Below are 11,792 nucleotides of genomic sequence, written 5' to 3'. Positions count from 1 at the left end.
AATATATACATATATATATATGACTATATATACATATAATTATTCTCATTTTATGGATGAGGAAACTGAGACTTAGAAAAGTTAAATGGACCAAACAAGAGATAGAGAACATTATGAAATGCAAAATGATGATTTTTTTTTAAACCAAAATCACATTGGCTTTAATAACAGAGGATAATTTAAGGCATTTCATACTTCAATTACATTAACACAATGAAATTTTCCGAGTACTTTATTTTTTCCACAATTTTTGGAAGTTTCACTGATGAGCTGTGGAAAAATGTCACTTTTAAACAGCTTCCTTCATCATCCTGCTTACCTTCTGGATCTTGGTTCTTGCGGACATATTGACATATTTCTCTCCTATACGAACAATCATTCCTCCCATGATTGAAGGGTCAGTCTTAACCTCCAGTTTCAGGACTTGGCCTTTCCTTAGGAAGCTGTTCAGTACTGTTTTTAATCCTGAAAGCGTCGCATCATCTAAAGCAGATGCAGTAGTAACCGAGCACTGTATTTCTCCATGATGCACACTCATCATGGTAGAAAATGTTGAAATGACTCCTGGGGTATTGTTTAAGCGACCATTTTCAGCAAGCAATTTCATGAGGTTGGTTGTGATGGGGGAAAACTTCTCTTTTGCTACTATGTCACTTAGGGTTTTTCATAATAGAGTCAATCATTTTGGGATCCTTCAAAAGTTTTGTTACTCTGAGTAACTCCTTTTCTACCACATCCAGTTTATTCTGCTTAGATGAAGCAGAATAAAGAACAGTGGCATATCGACCTTCTAGACCATACACTTGAATTGGATGCCTGATGAGTTTAGCAAATGGTCTGCTCACTGAAGTGGTGAAGCGGCGTACCTGCTGGAGCATCCCGGACGCACCGGGCGCCGCCATCTTCTCCTGTGGTCGCTCAAAATGATGATTTTGATTGCATTAAATTGAAAAGTTTATGCACAAAGGCAATGCAACCAAGATTAGAAGGGAAGCAGAAAGCTGGGAAACAATTTTTAAAGCCAGTATCTTTGACAAATGCCTCATTTCTAAAATATATAGTGAACTGAGTCAAATTTGTAAGAATACAAATAATTCCCCAATTGATAAATGGTCAAAGGATAGGAACAGGCAGTTTTCAGAGGCAGAAATTAAAGCTATCTATAGGCATATGCAAAAATGCTCTAAATCACTATTGATGAGAGAAAAGCAAATCAAAACAATTCTGAGGTACCACATCACACCTGTCAGATTGGATAACATGACAAAACAGGAAAATGATAAATGTTAGAGAAGATGTAGGAACATTGGAACACTAAGGCATTGTCGGTGGAGTTGTTAGCTGCTTCAACCATTGTGGAGAGCAATTTGAAACTATGCCCAAGGGACTATAAAACTGTGCATACTCTTTGACTCAGCAATACCACTTCTAGGTCTGCATCCCAAAGAAATTATAAAAACAGGAAAAGGACCCACACATAGAAAAATATTTATAACAGCTCTTTTTGTGGTGGCCAAGAATTGGAAATTGAAGGGATATCCATCAATTGGTGAATGGCTGAACAAGTTGTAGTATGTGAATGTAATGGAATACTATTATGCTATAAGAAATGATGAGCAAGTAGACTTCAGAAAAATCTGGAAAGGCATATATGAACTGATGCTGAGTGAAACGAGCAGAACCAAGAGTACACAGTACCAATACTGTACACAGTAATAGTCCCATTGTGTGATGACTGACTTTGATAGACTCAGCTTTTCTTAGCAATGCAAGGATCTAAGACAACTCCAAAAGACTCTCTATGGAAAATGCTGTCCACATGCAGAGAAAGATCTCTGGAGTCTGAATGCAGATGGAAGCATTCTATTTGCTCTCCTTTTCTTTGGTTGCTTTATTTTGCTTCTTCTTTCTTGTGGTTCCTCCCTTTAGTTCTAATTCTTCTTTACATCATGACTAATGTGAAAACATGTTTAACATGAATGTATAATTAGAGCCCGTATCAGATTGCATGCCATCTTGGGGAGGAGGGAGAAGAGGAAGGAAGAGAAAATTTAAAACTCAAAATCTTATGGAAGTGAATGTTGAAAACTAAAAATAATTTTCTTTAAAGAAAAGTTAAATGCCTTGACCAGGGTCTCATAACTAGCAAGTATGTGACAGGGAACCTAACTCAAAGTTCAGTGTTCTTTCCACTATGCCATGAATCCAAGTTCTTATTCTGTCTTCCTTAATTTGAGTTGTGGATTCCTGTCTCAAAATAATCCTTTTCCCTGGCATATGAAATTACTTCTTTGGAATTCTGTAAAATATTTTTGTTTTTGTTCTCACAGTAGGGGCCCTGTTACTTTCTTTGTACAGAGCATAAGAATACATGGCATTTTTAAAATCTATAGATAGCAAGAAAATGAGGAACCCAAAATGCAGATGGTACAGTGAGGATGTGTGGGAATCCCTGCAGAGTCCAATCTGTTGGGGGTTTATGTGGATACTTAAAGGTTATTTTCCTCTTTTTGGTGCTTCTTTTGTTATATTTTCATTCAGGCTCCCCTCTCTCCTCTACCATTTGGATCCCTGTATAAGGGATAAGTGTTCATATGTGCCAAGAAGGCCAGTTTATATTCATAGTCATATAAGAACAGGGACATAGTAAATGCCTTAATTTTATTTCTGACTTTGGTTTCATAAGACTTCTGTGTTTTAAATGTGATGTTTTAAAAGCCTTTTTCTCCAAAAGAAGAACCTCCAGTTATACACAAAATAAGATGCCCATTTTCATTACATTATACTGAAATATGTATTTCTAAATCACAGAAATTGAAATGAATGATAAAGTCTGCTTGTTTCTACCTGGAAGATCAGGTCACTTCCCAAGATGCCATAATACTGATGGGAAGAGTTAAGATTGGAGGTTAGTTCTTTGTATGGAACTCTTAAGACCTGATGACTCTTGGTCAAGGATAGAGTGCCCCTAACAAGAGCTGGCAAAAATATATTTGCCTGGAGACTTGAAAATTTAATTAAAAGTGTTTTGGACTAAAAAAGGAAGGGAGGGCGTGAGAAAACTGCCTACACATATTCACCAAACTAGCTACCACAGAGTCACTATAATGCAAGAAGAATAGCAGTAGAGATGCCCGGAAATTCAAAGGAGACAAAAACCAAGAAAGACTTTAGTGATAAAATAATTGGCCATGGATGTCTATGGACAAATCCACAAAATATAGGTAATGAGCAAGGTGAATGAGATATCCTAAAAGAAGAAGTTGAGATTTGGTATGACACATGAATCTAATGTGGCGCTGGAATTAGGATTCCAAAAAGAACTGAATACATAAAAATGTATGGATGTGAGTAAGGGGTGGGGGTGTGTGGAAAGATGGCATTAAAAAAAAAAAGATCTATTCATATGAGGAAATACAGAAACCAGGATGGGGAAGGAACACGAAGAGCAGAGTTGAAGGTCAATGGAAGCAAAAAAAAAAAAAGCAAGATTGTCTTCAAGTTTTATTATAGACACAAAGTATGTTTGTTTGTTTTTTTTTTTTGAGGGGGGGAAGGCAGGGCAATTGGGGTTAAGTGACTTGCCCAAGGTCACACAGCTAGTACATGTGTAAAGTATCTGAGCCCGGATTTGAACTCAGGTCCTCCTGGCTCCAAGGCCGGTGCTCCATTCACTGCATCATCTAGCTGCCCCTAGACACAAAGTATATACTTCCAAGTACACTGGATGCAAAGAAAACATAGATAAAGAGTTGGTTAATGAGATTACAAGCCAGATACAGCAGTAATAGAGGACCTCAATCATCTGGACATGGCTGGAGACCACTCTGTGCACAAAGATGAGCAGCTAATGATTCCTTAATCTTAATGACAATGTAGTCCCTAAAAGGCAGAGAGAACACAGAAGGGTTTCTAGACCCTTTTCTAATGAACAGAAGGTAATAGTTCTTGGCGTGGAAACAATGGCACCCCTAGGGGGTAGAGAGGAATAACTCTACTTTGTTAAAATTCCTGATAGGAGAAGAAAGCCAAACAAAATCTGATATTCACTTTAAACTTTTGGAGAGCAAATTCAAAAGGGGCTGGAGAAAAGGTGTGTGGGATCCCATGAACTAAGATTCTACAATGGAAATCAGCCCCTGTCAGAAAGGAAGTTCTCCAGAATAAAACACCGATAATGAAAATGAGAAGGTGGGGGTGGGGGGTGGGGAGGATTATTTACAGAGACATGTGAATGCACAGAGAATTCATTAGCCAATTTAGTTGAAAAAAAACTATACAAAAGATGAAAGCAAAGGTAAGTGATGGAGAATGAAAATAATAACATGAATATCAGCAGCATAAAAGTCCAGATGCTATCTAGGAAACTTAAGGACAGCACTTTGAAAAGGTTATATTGGGGGGACAAAGGAGGATCAAAAAGGGATAGGACAGTTTCTTGAGGTGGATATGTTGTGGTTCAGGGTGCTGGGAACCCCAAAATATAAGAATACCGGGGGTCTGCCTTGAAAGAATTTGACCACTCAAGCCTTCTTTCAGTCAGAGTAGCAAGGATTTATTATAACACCAGTTAGGTAGGCAAGATTCCTAGTAAATCTGCAGTATTGTGTCACCAATAGGAGTGGGCACAGTTTCTAGGGAGTCTTCAAATTTGACAAGGATGGGACTGATATTGAGAGAGCTGGATGGGATTAAGGAGTGGTAAATAACCTGGGGTGGGCCAGATACAGACAGGAGTTAAGTGGTCAGAGAGCCACTGGCACTTAAAAGGATTATTGAGGATCTAGGTAGACTGGGATGGACTGGATGCCTCAGGCAAACCACCAATGACCTGTGCTCCTGAAATGTGTGGGAAAATTCAAGGGCAGAGACATGATCTTTTCCTTTTAGGGAGTTCAGACCCCACAACTCCATCAGATAGGACAATGATTTTAAAAAACCAGAAAAAAAGAGAAGTCAGAACTAAATACTCAAATATAGTTTTTGTTTTCTCTGCCTTGGAGATTGGGTTTTGGATTGGAAACACAGAACAATACATTATGCTATATAGGTGCTTTGTTTCTGTTGTTGTTCAGGTGTGTCAGATTTCATGACCTCATAAACCATAGCACTCCAATACTGTCCATGGAGTTTTATTGGCAAAGATACTAGAGTGGTTTACCATTTCCTTCTCTAGTAGATTAAGGCAAACAGAGATTAAGTGACTTGCCCAGGGTCACATAGTAAGTGACTGAAGCTGAATTTGAACTCAGGTCCTCCTGACTCCAGGTCAGCTCTCGATCCACTGAGTCATATATATGTATGTATGTATATGTATTGTGTTTGTATATGCATATGTGTATATTTGCCTTTGATGAACCCAAGTCAGAAGGCCCAGATAAACTAAATCCCAGAGTACCAGCTGATGTGATTGCTGATCTTTCAGGGATCTTTGAAAGATCTTAGAGAAAGAAAGGAGTGCCATTGGGCAAGAAGAGGTCAAATATTGTCCTAATTTTTAAAAAATTGAGAAGTGTAGTATACAAATTATGGGCCTCAAAATTCTTCTCTTGCCTTCATCCCAAGGACAGAAGTTTTCACTGGAGTCAGGTAAATGGGAGATCAGAATGGAAAAGCTGGCAGTAAAATCCTGATCTTGGCAAGAACTGTTGTCCAAGAGCTGAAAAATGACATTCAGGGCAGGACCTGGAGCCTCTGAAGCTTTTGCCCTGAGCTCCTGGTCTTTGCTGAAGCTTCCAGCTGTCAAGGCCTGACTGGTTTGAAATGAAGGGACTAAATTTGGCAGTAAGTCTAAATGTCCTTGGGGGTTGAGTCAGGACAGAGGTCACTCATGCCTCCAGACCATGTGTTCCCCTATAGGCCTGTGGTGAAGAAATACCACAGTGCCAGCTCTGAAGCTCGTGGGATCCATCACTGTCTCCTACTCCCACTTCTAGACACTGAGATGAGATATTGGGAGGGAATACAAAGGAATCCAATGCCTTCCTTACCACCAAGGGTGTGAGGGAGGGATGGAGGGAAGGCTCTGGATCATACTAAAAATAATAGCTGACGTTTATATAGCATTCTAATGTTTGTAAATTGATTCATATATAATCTTCTACAATCTTGTTTACAACTTCTCTGTAAAGCACGTTCGTCTCCCTAGATTAGCTGGCTTCAGCCTTAACATCTTCTCCCACCATTCCTAGCCTCCTAGATACCGAGGATGACTCAGACTAAGGCCAGAATGCAGCCTCTGTGAAGGGCTGGTGTGTGTGTGTGCGTGTGTGTGTGTGAGAGGGAGAGAGAGAGAGAGACAGATAGACAGAGACGGAGAGAGACAGACAGAGAGACAGAGACATACAGAGAAATAGACAGAGAGACACAGAGAGACAGACACAGACAGAGACAGACAGAGACAGGGAGACAGACAGAGAGATACAGAGACAGACACACACACACACACACACAGAGAGAGAGAGAGAGAGAGAGAGAGAGAGAGAGAGAGAGAGAGAGAGGGAGAGAGAGAGATTTGGGAATGCACTTTCACATTATTCTAGAATCCCAGAGTTGGGTTTAATGAACACATCAGCAGGACACATCTTCTATTTGTGCACAACTATGAACCACATTGTTCTTATTATGATTAGATCGTTTTGTTATATCTGAATGGAAACAGACCAGGATTAGGAGCCAGGAAGTTTGTGTCCTAGTTCTGATTGCCACAGACTAACTGCAAGCCACGTCGATTCACTTGGCCTCCTTTGTGCCTCACTTTCCCCACCTGTGAGAAAGGGACTGAAAATTCCTTATCCTTTGAATCTGACAGACTTGTTATAAGGAAAGACTGAGATGATAACAGAGAAAATGCTTTGAAAGAAGCATTGCCTTTGGAAGATTATGGCTACATGTTTTATTGTACTATTAGTTTTATTAATGACATCTGTCCTGCAGGGAGGATAGTTATATTCTTCTTGACTCTGTTGGAAAGTCTTGTTTGATAAATCGATTTCTCTCCATTCAGCCCTCATTTCTGCTAAGACTGGCTGTATTTCAAGATCCACTTTCTGTCCCAGGTTATGTTTTTCAGTGCTTGATCCTCTTTCTATTGTATCTCTGTTTCTTCTTTTAAGTGACTCTTCCTGGCACTTGATCTCTGTCCCTTAAAAGTACTCTCTTTTTCTTCCTTGTCTACTCATCCATTGACAATTGGCATGCAGGGAACGCATGCTGAATTTCCCCTCACCCTCAGGCAGTTGATTCAGACCATGGCTTATACATGGGATGAATATGACAACCAGACAGGGAGGGAGGACAGAATGTCTTCATTAGGAGAAACCCTTTACAATAAAGAGAAGAAAAGTTTTAGTATTGTTAGCATTAATCAACATTAAAAGCATGCTAATAAGGGCCGTACACAAACACAGAAACTTCATCATTAAATGCCTGTGAAACCTACACAGTCTACCGGCACCATGACAGGAAACTGAATCACTTACATTTGAATTGTCTTAGGAAGATTCTGAAGATCACCTGGCAAGATAAAGTAATGGAAACTTTCTTGAGCTAAACTTCCAAAGATTTAAATTCTACTGCAGAGAGTGCAACTCCTAATGGGCTGGCCACATGGTTCAAATGCCAGGTGTGCATTTGCCTAAAAGATTCTTTTATGGAGAACTCACATAATGCAAGTATTCATATGGAGGTCAGAAGAAGCAATATGAGGACACACTCAAGGTCTCTCTGAAGAACTCTGGAATCAATTGAGTGACATGGGAGATACTGACACAGGACTGCTGGCATCAAAGAAGGCACTGTGTTCTATGAGCAAAGGAGAATTTCAGTAGCTGAAAAGAAATGTGAGATGTGAACATTTAGAGACATTTCTACTCTGAATATTCACGTGGACTATTTGTCCCTAACCTACAGTAAAGCTTTCCAAGCTCATATTGGTCTGATTAGCTACAGTTGGACACACTGGACCTTGCCTCCAACATAGTGATGTCAAGTTGGTCCTCTTCAAGAATGAAGTATATACTGTATCTACAAGTATATACTGTATCTACAATAGAACATACTAATGTATACTAGAGAATACATGATTAACTATATACTATAGAGCGTATTGTATACCCTGTACCATAAAGTATCCTCTAATATAGTGTCTGCATATGTACATATAAAATATACCATTATAGTTAGTAAAATCTATGTTGTAATATAGCTGATACTACAGTATAGCATATTATATAATAGGGCAGGCAGCATGTTTTTGAGAAGCCACTCTAGATCCTTCTTTCCAGCCTGTTAACACAGATTTTGCTATTTTATGAGCTTGGCTTTCTGGGCTCATATCTTCTTTCCTCCTCACAAACTGACTCTCAAGCTTACAAATTCAAATCCATTAACAACTCATTCATAACTTTTCAAGGCTTTGTGAGATAGTCTGGTGAAGAATGGTGTTACAACAACAACAACAACAAGCAACAAGAAGCAATGTTGCCATATTCAATTCCCAAAGGTCTCAGCTAATAGTACCTACAGGTTTATTTCCCTTTCAGGGGCCCTATGGGAAAGAAGAGACATATGTAATCCTCAGGTTCATTTTGCTCTTTCTGTTATACAAAGAGAGAAGTCCATCAAATGACCAGAGCAGTTAATTTTAAGCCAAATGAAGAGGTCCTGGCTCTTCATGTTGGCCAGATTGGCCTGTATTGGTCCTGAATACAGACCCCAAAATCTGAAATAGTTTTAGAAAGAAATTTATTAAATTGTTTGGTAGAAGAGAGTGAACCAGAAAGGGAGTGGCTCTTGTTCCCAGATTCTGGAAGACATTATACAGGATTTTGACAAAAGTTTCCCCACACAAGAACTCCAAATATCCCACATACACGGGGCAGCCTGAAAGCAGGGTAGATGGAGATAGATATGAGTAACTATAAGCTTGATATGGACTCCTCAAGAGCTTCTGTGTGTGGTAACCCAAAACAAGAATGCTTTGGGTGGATCCAGGGCCTGGGGGAATCAGAAATACCTTGCAGCTATCTCTGGCATTCCTAGAAAGTTACTGGGGTCAAGGGACACTGGATGTGGACAACCTCTGATTATACGAGGGTTGTATTAAACAACATAATAAATTGTTTTCTCTGCTCTTTCCTCCTTTGAGACTTTTCCAAGCCCAACATTCTCATATTAGCGAAAGAATAATTACAGAAGCAAAAAACCAGGTTAAGGTGTCAAAGGCAGTTCATTAAAACAATCTGAATCAAAGGAAGCATCCTCTTTATTATCCATCTTGTCTAAAGCTTGATATAATTCCCTCGAGGAGGGGTAAGGGACACATTGATAACCAAGTATTCCCAGTATCTCATAGTCAGAGGGATCAATGTAAGTGGCTTTAAGTTAGAGGCTTAAATTTACAGTAGGAAACAAGTGTCCTGTGGCCATGAGTATTACATAAATCATAATGCCATGTTTCCTTCAATGTCATAAAAGGTGAGTAAACTTGGTTAAGTAGAGTCATAGTCTTATATGTCCTTTAAGGAAACAAACCTCATTAAACTGACCCTATAGGTAAACTATCAGCTTATAGATTAAACTACATTTAGAGGGTTCACCATGGACTGATTAAGAAGGGAGATTTACATATTGCCAGGGAAATCAAGAAAACTCAGCGTCAGGAAAATCCTGTCTTATTTAACTAGGATAATAACTAAGTCATTTTGGGGACATTCAAACTCCCTTTTGCTTCTATCTGAGGAATGTAAAATAGTTAACATTATTATTTCCCAAATCAAGTTTTTTTTTATTTTTTTTTTCCAAATCAAGTTTTGATTAGGCGAGGTTAATAAAACAGAAAATAGGCTTTTGGTTGACAAAAAGTTGCAGGAGGAATGGCCTTGATCCTTGAACAATAAATAAAAGGAATTAGGGCATATTTCTCTTCCAAGGAAACATAAACATCATGGAACAAAAGCCAAAGTAATACAATAATCATCATCAATGTTAAATAACATCCAAGATCCTTATAACCCACTCCCAATGTCCATTTAGTCAGCATATTTTGAATCACAGATGTCCCATGCAGTGATCTGGTTACTGGAAATATCTTCCCTTGGACATTCTGGAATAGCTCTTGTTCTCAGGGCAGTTCTGTAAGGGAGTTCCTCCTAGAAGATCTGTTTCTCTGGTTTCAAGTCACTTCCAGATATTTCCTAGGTAATTCCATTAAAATCTCCCAGTAACAAGACTCAATACAATTTAGTGCAACCTCCTAAATTTTGTTTTCCAGGAACTAGTTTATGTGGGGAAAACCAGCTCAAACCTTATGGAGCTAATCCTATCAACAACAGAGCTATCAGAAGGCCATCAAATTAGGAACCCATAGTTCACCGGAAATTTCTAGAAAACTTCAGTTTTTATATACCACTACTCTTTCTATCTTTACCAATGATATGGACAACGCCATCAACAGGCTGAAGGAAAAATATTTTTAAAAAAGGATCCATGAGGGCCTGACTTATAAAAGGAGACCTCTGCTTCTTTATGTTATCAGAGACCTCAAAATAGGAAAAAAGACATGATTTAAATGTTTCTTTATAGTTATTAGTGCAGTTTTATATGTAAAATCCTTACTCCAATGAGAACTTATTACTAAAACATACTCAAAGCCTATATATCCCATTAGAAATATTTGGAAGTCAATCATATACAAATATGTCTATGTATCTATATATTTCTAGTTCTTAGAGAAAACAGTCTACTCTTGTTGCTTTCTCAAAGTTTACTCCTCCATTAAGATATATATTATCCTCATATCATCCTGAAAGGATGAGATATTTTAATGGCTTAATCTCATATATAAATATATAACTATTAGCAAGGAGATGCCAAGCCTAAGAACTCATTTACCTAGTTGCTTAGGATACGGAGCTAATTTCAATTCAAATTAAAAATGGTAAGATCTTTCATGCTTGAGTCCTATTATAGTAACTCAGAGATGTTTTAGATTAATGTATTAATAGAATAATTAATAGATTAATATTAGTAGATTTAGTATTTCAACAACAAAAACTTCTACAATTCACCTGCCCTGATTATAGAAATTTGCTGTGAAAGGCAAAAATGGGGATATAGTTATAAGAACATCAAGACTGTCCCTTCAAGAGCACAGACTGACTTGACATAAACCACAACAGGGGAAAAACTCCCTTAGCTCTGTTTGATTCCAGGTAAGAGTCATGGTTAACAGCCAATCATGAAGCAAAGTTCTACATTATCACAAAATATCATAGCTAGGCTTAGAATTAACCAAGTGGGAAAATTCCCTGGTCAGAAAAGGAATAGCACAATGGGGAAACTGAGTCAAGAGGCACCTATCTTTGCCTGTGCAAGGTCACCCCTCAACTTTCCCAGGCACAGATACCAGCCTGTACTGATTCTCAGTCAGCACTCCTTTTGGGTAAAACTTGGCATTTCCCTTAAATGGTGGACTATTGACTTAATGACAATTCAAATGATCATACCTCAAATCAAAATTCAGAATAATATCAAATTTCAGTCCCAGGAAATTTTACCTCAAATAGCAAAATTACGCTAGCCAAAGCTTTGTTTAAATATTATTAATTTCCTCATATTGTAGTAACATCTAACAATGTGTACATATAAGCACATCTTATTTATTCTTCATTTATAAATTAAGAATAATCACATTCTGGATTATATGTGTAGTGAATATATAATAGCTGACTCAAAAAAACCCATAAAAATGCTGGCTATTGTAAGCCTCCAGACCAATGGATATCTGTATT

The 11,792-nt window shown here is 38.3% G+C and overlaps 1 pseudogene; it reads right to left on the bottom strand.

Moving 5' to 3' along the window:
- Positions 1-214: 214 nt before the first annotated feature.
- Positions 215-913, bottom strand: LOC118833701 (annotated as a pseudogene).
- Between the last annotated feature and the right edge of the window lie 10,879 nt (positions 914-11,792).

This window comes from Trichosurus vulpecula, chromosome 1, assembly GCF_011100635.1.
Source record: "Trichosurus vulpecula isolate mTriVul1 chromosome 1, mTriVul1.pri, whole genome shotgun sequence".
In the NCBI taxonomy this organism is placed as follows: Eukaryota; Metazoa; Chordata; class Mammalia; order Diprotodontia; family Phalangeridae; genus Trichosurus; species Trichosurus vulpecula.
The sequence above is the reverse complement of the archived record's forward strand: the minus strand, read 5'-3'. Positions and strand labels throughout refer to the sequence as shown.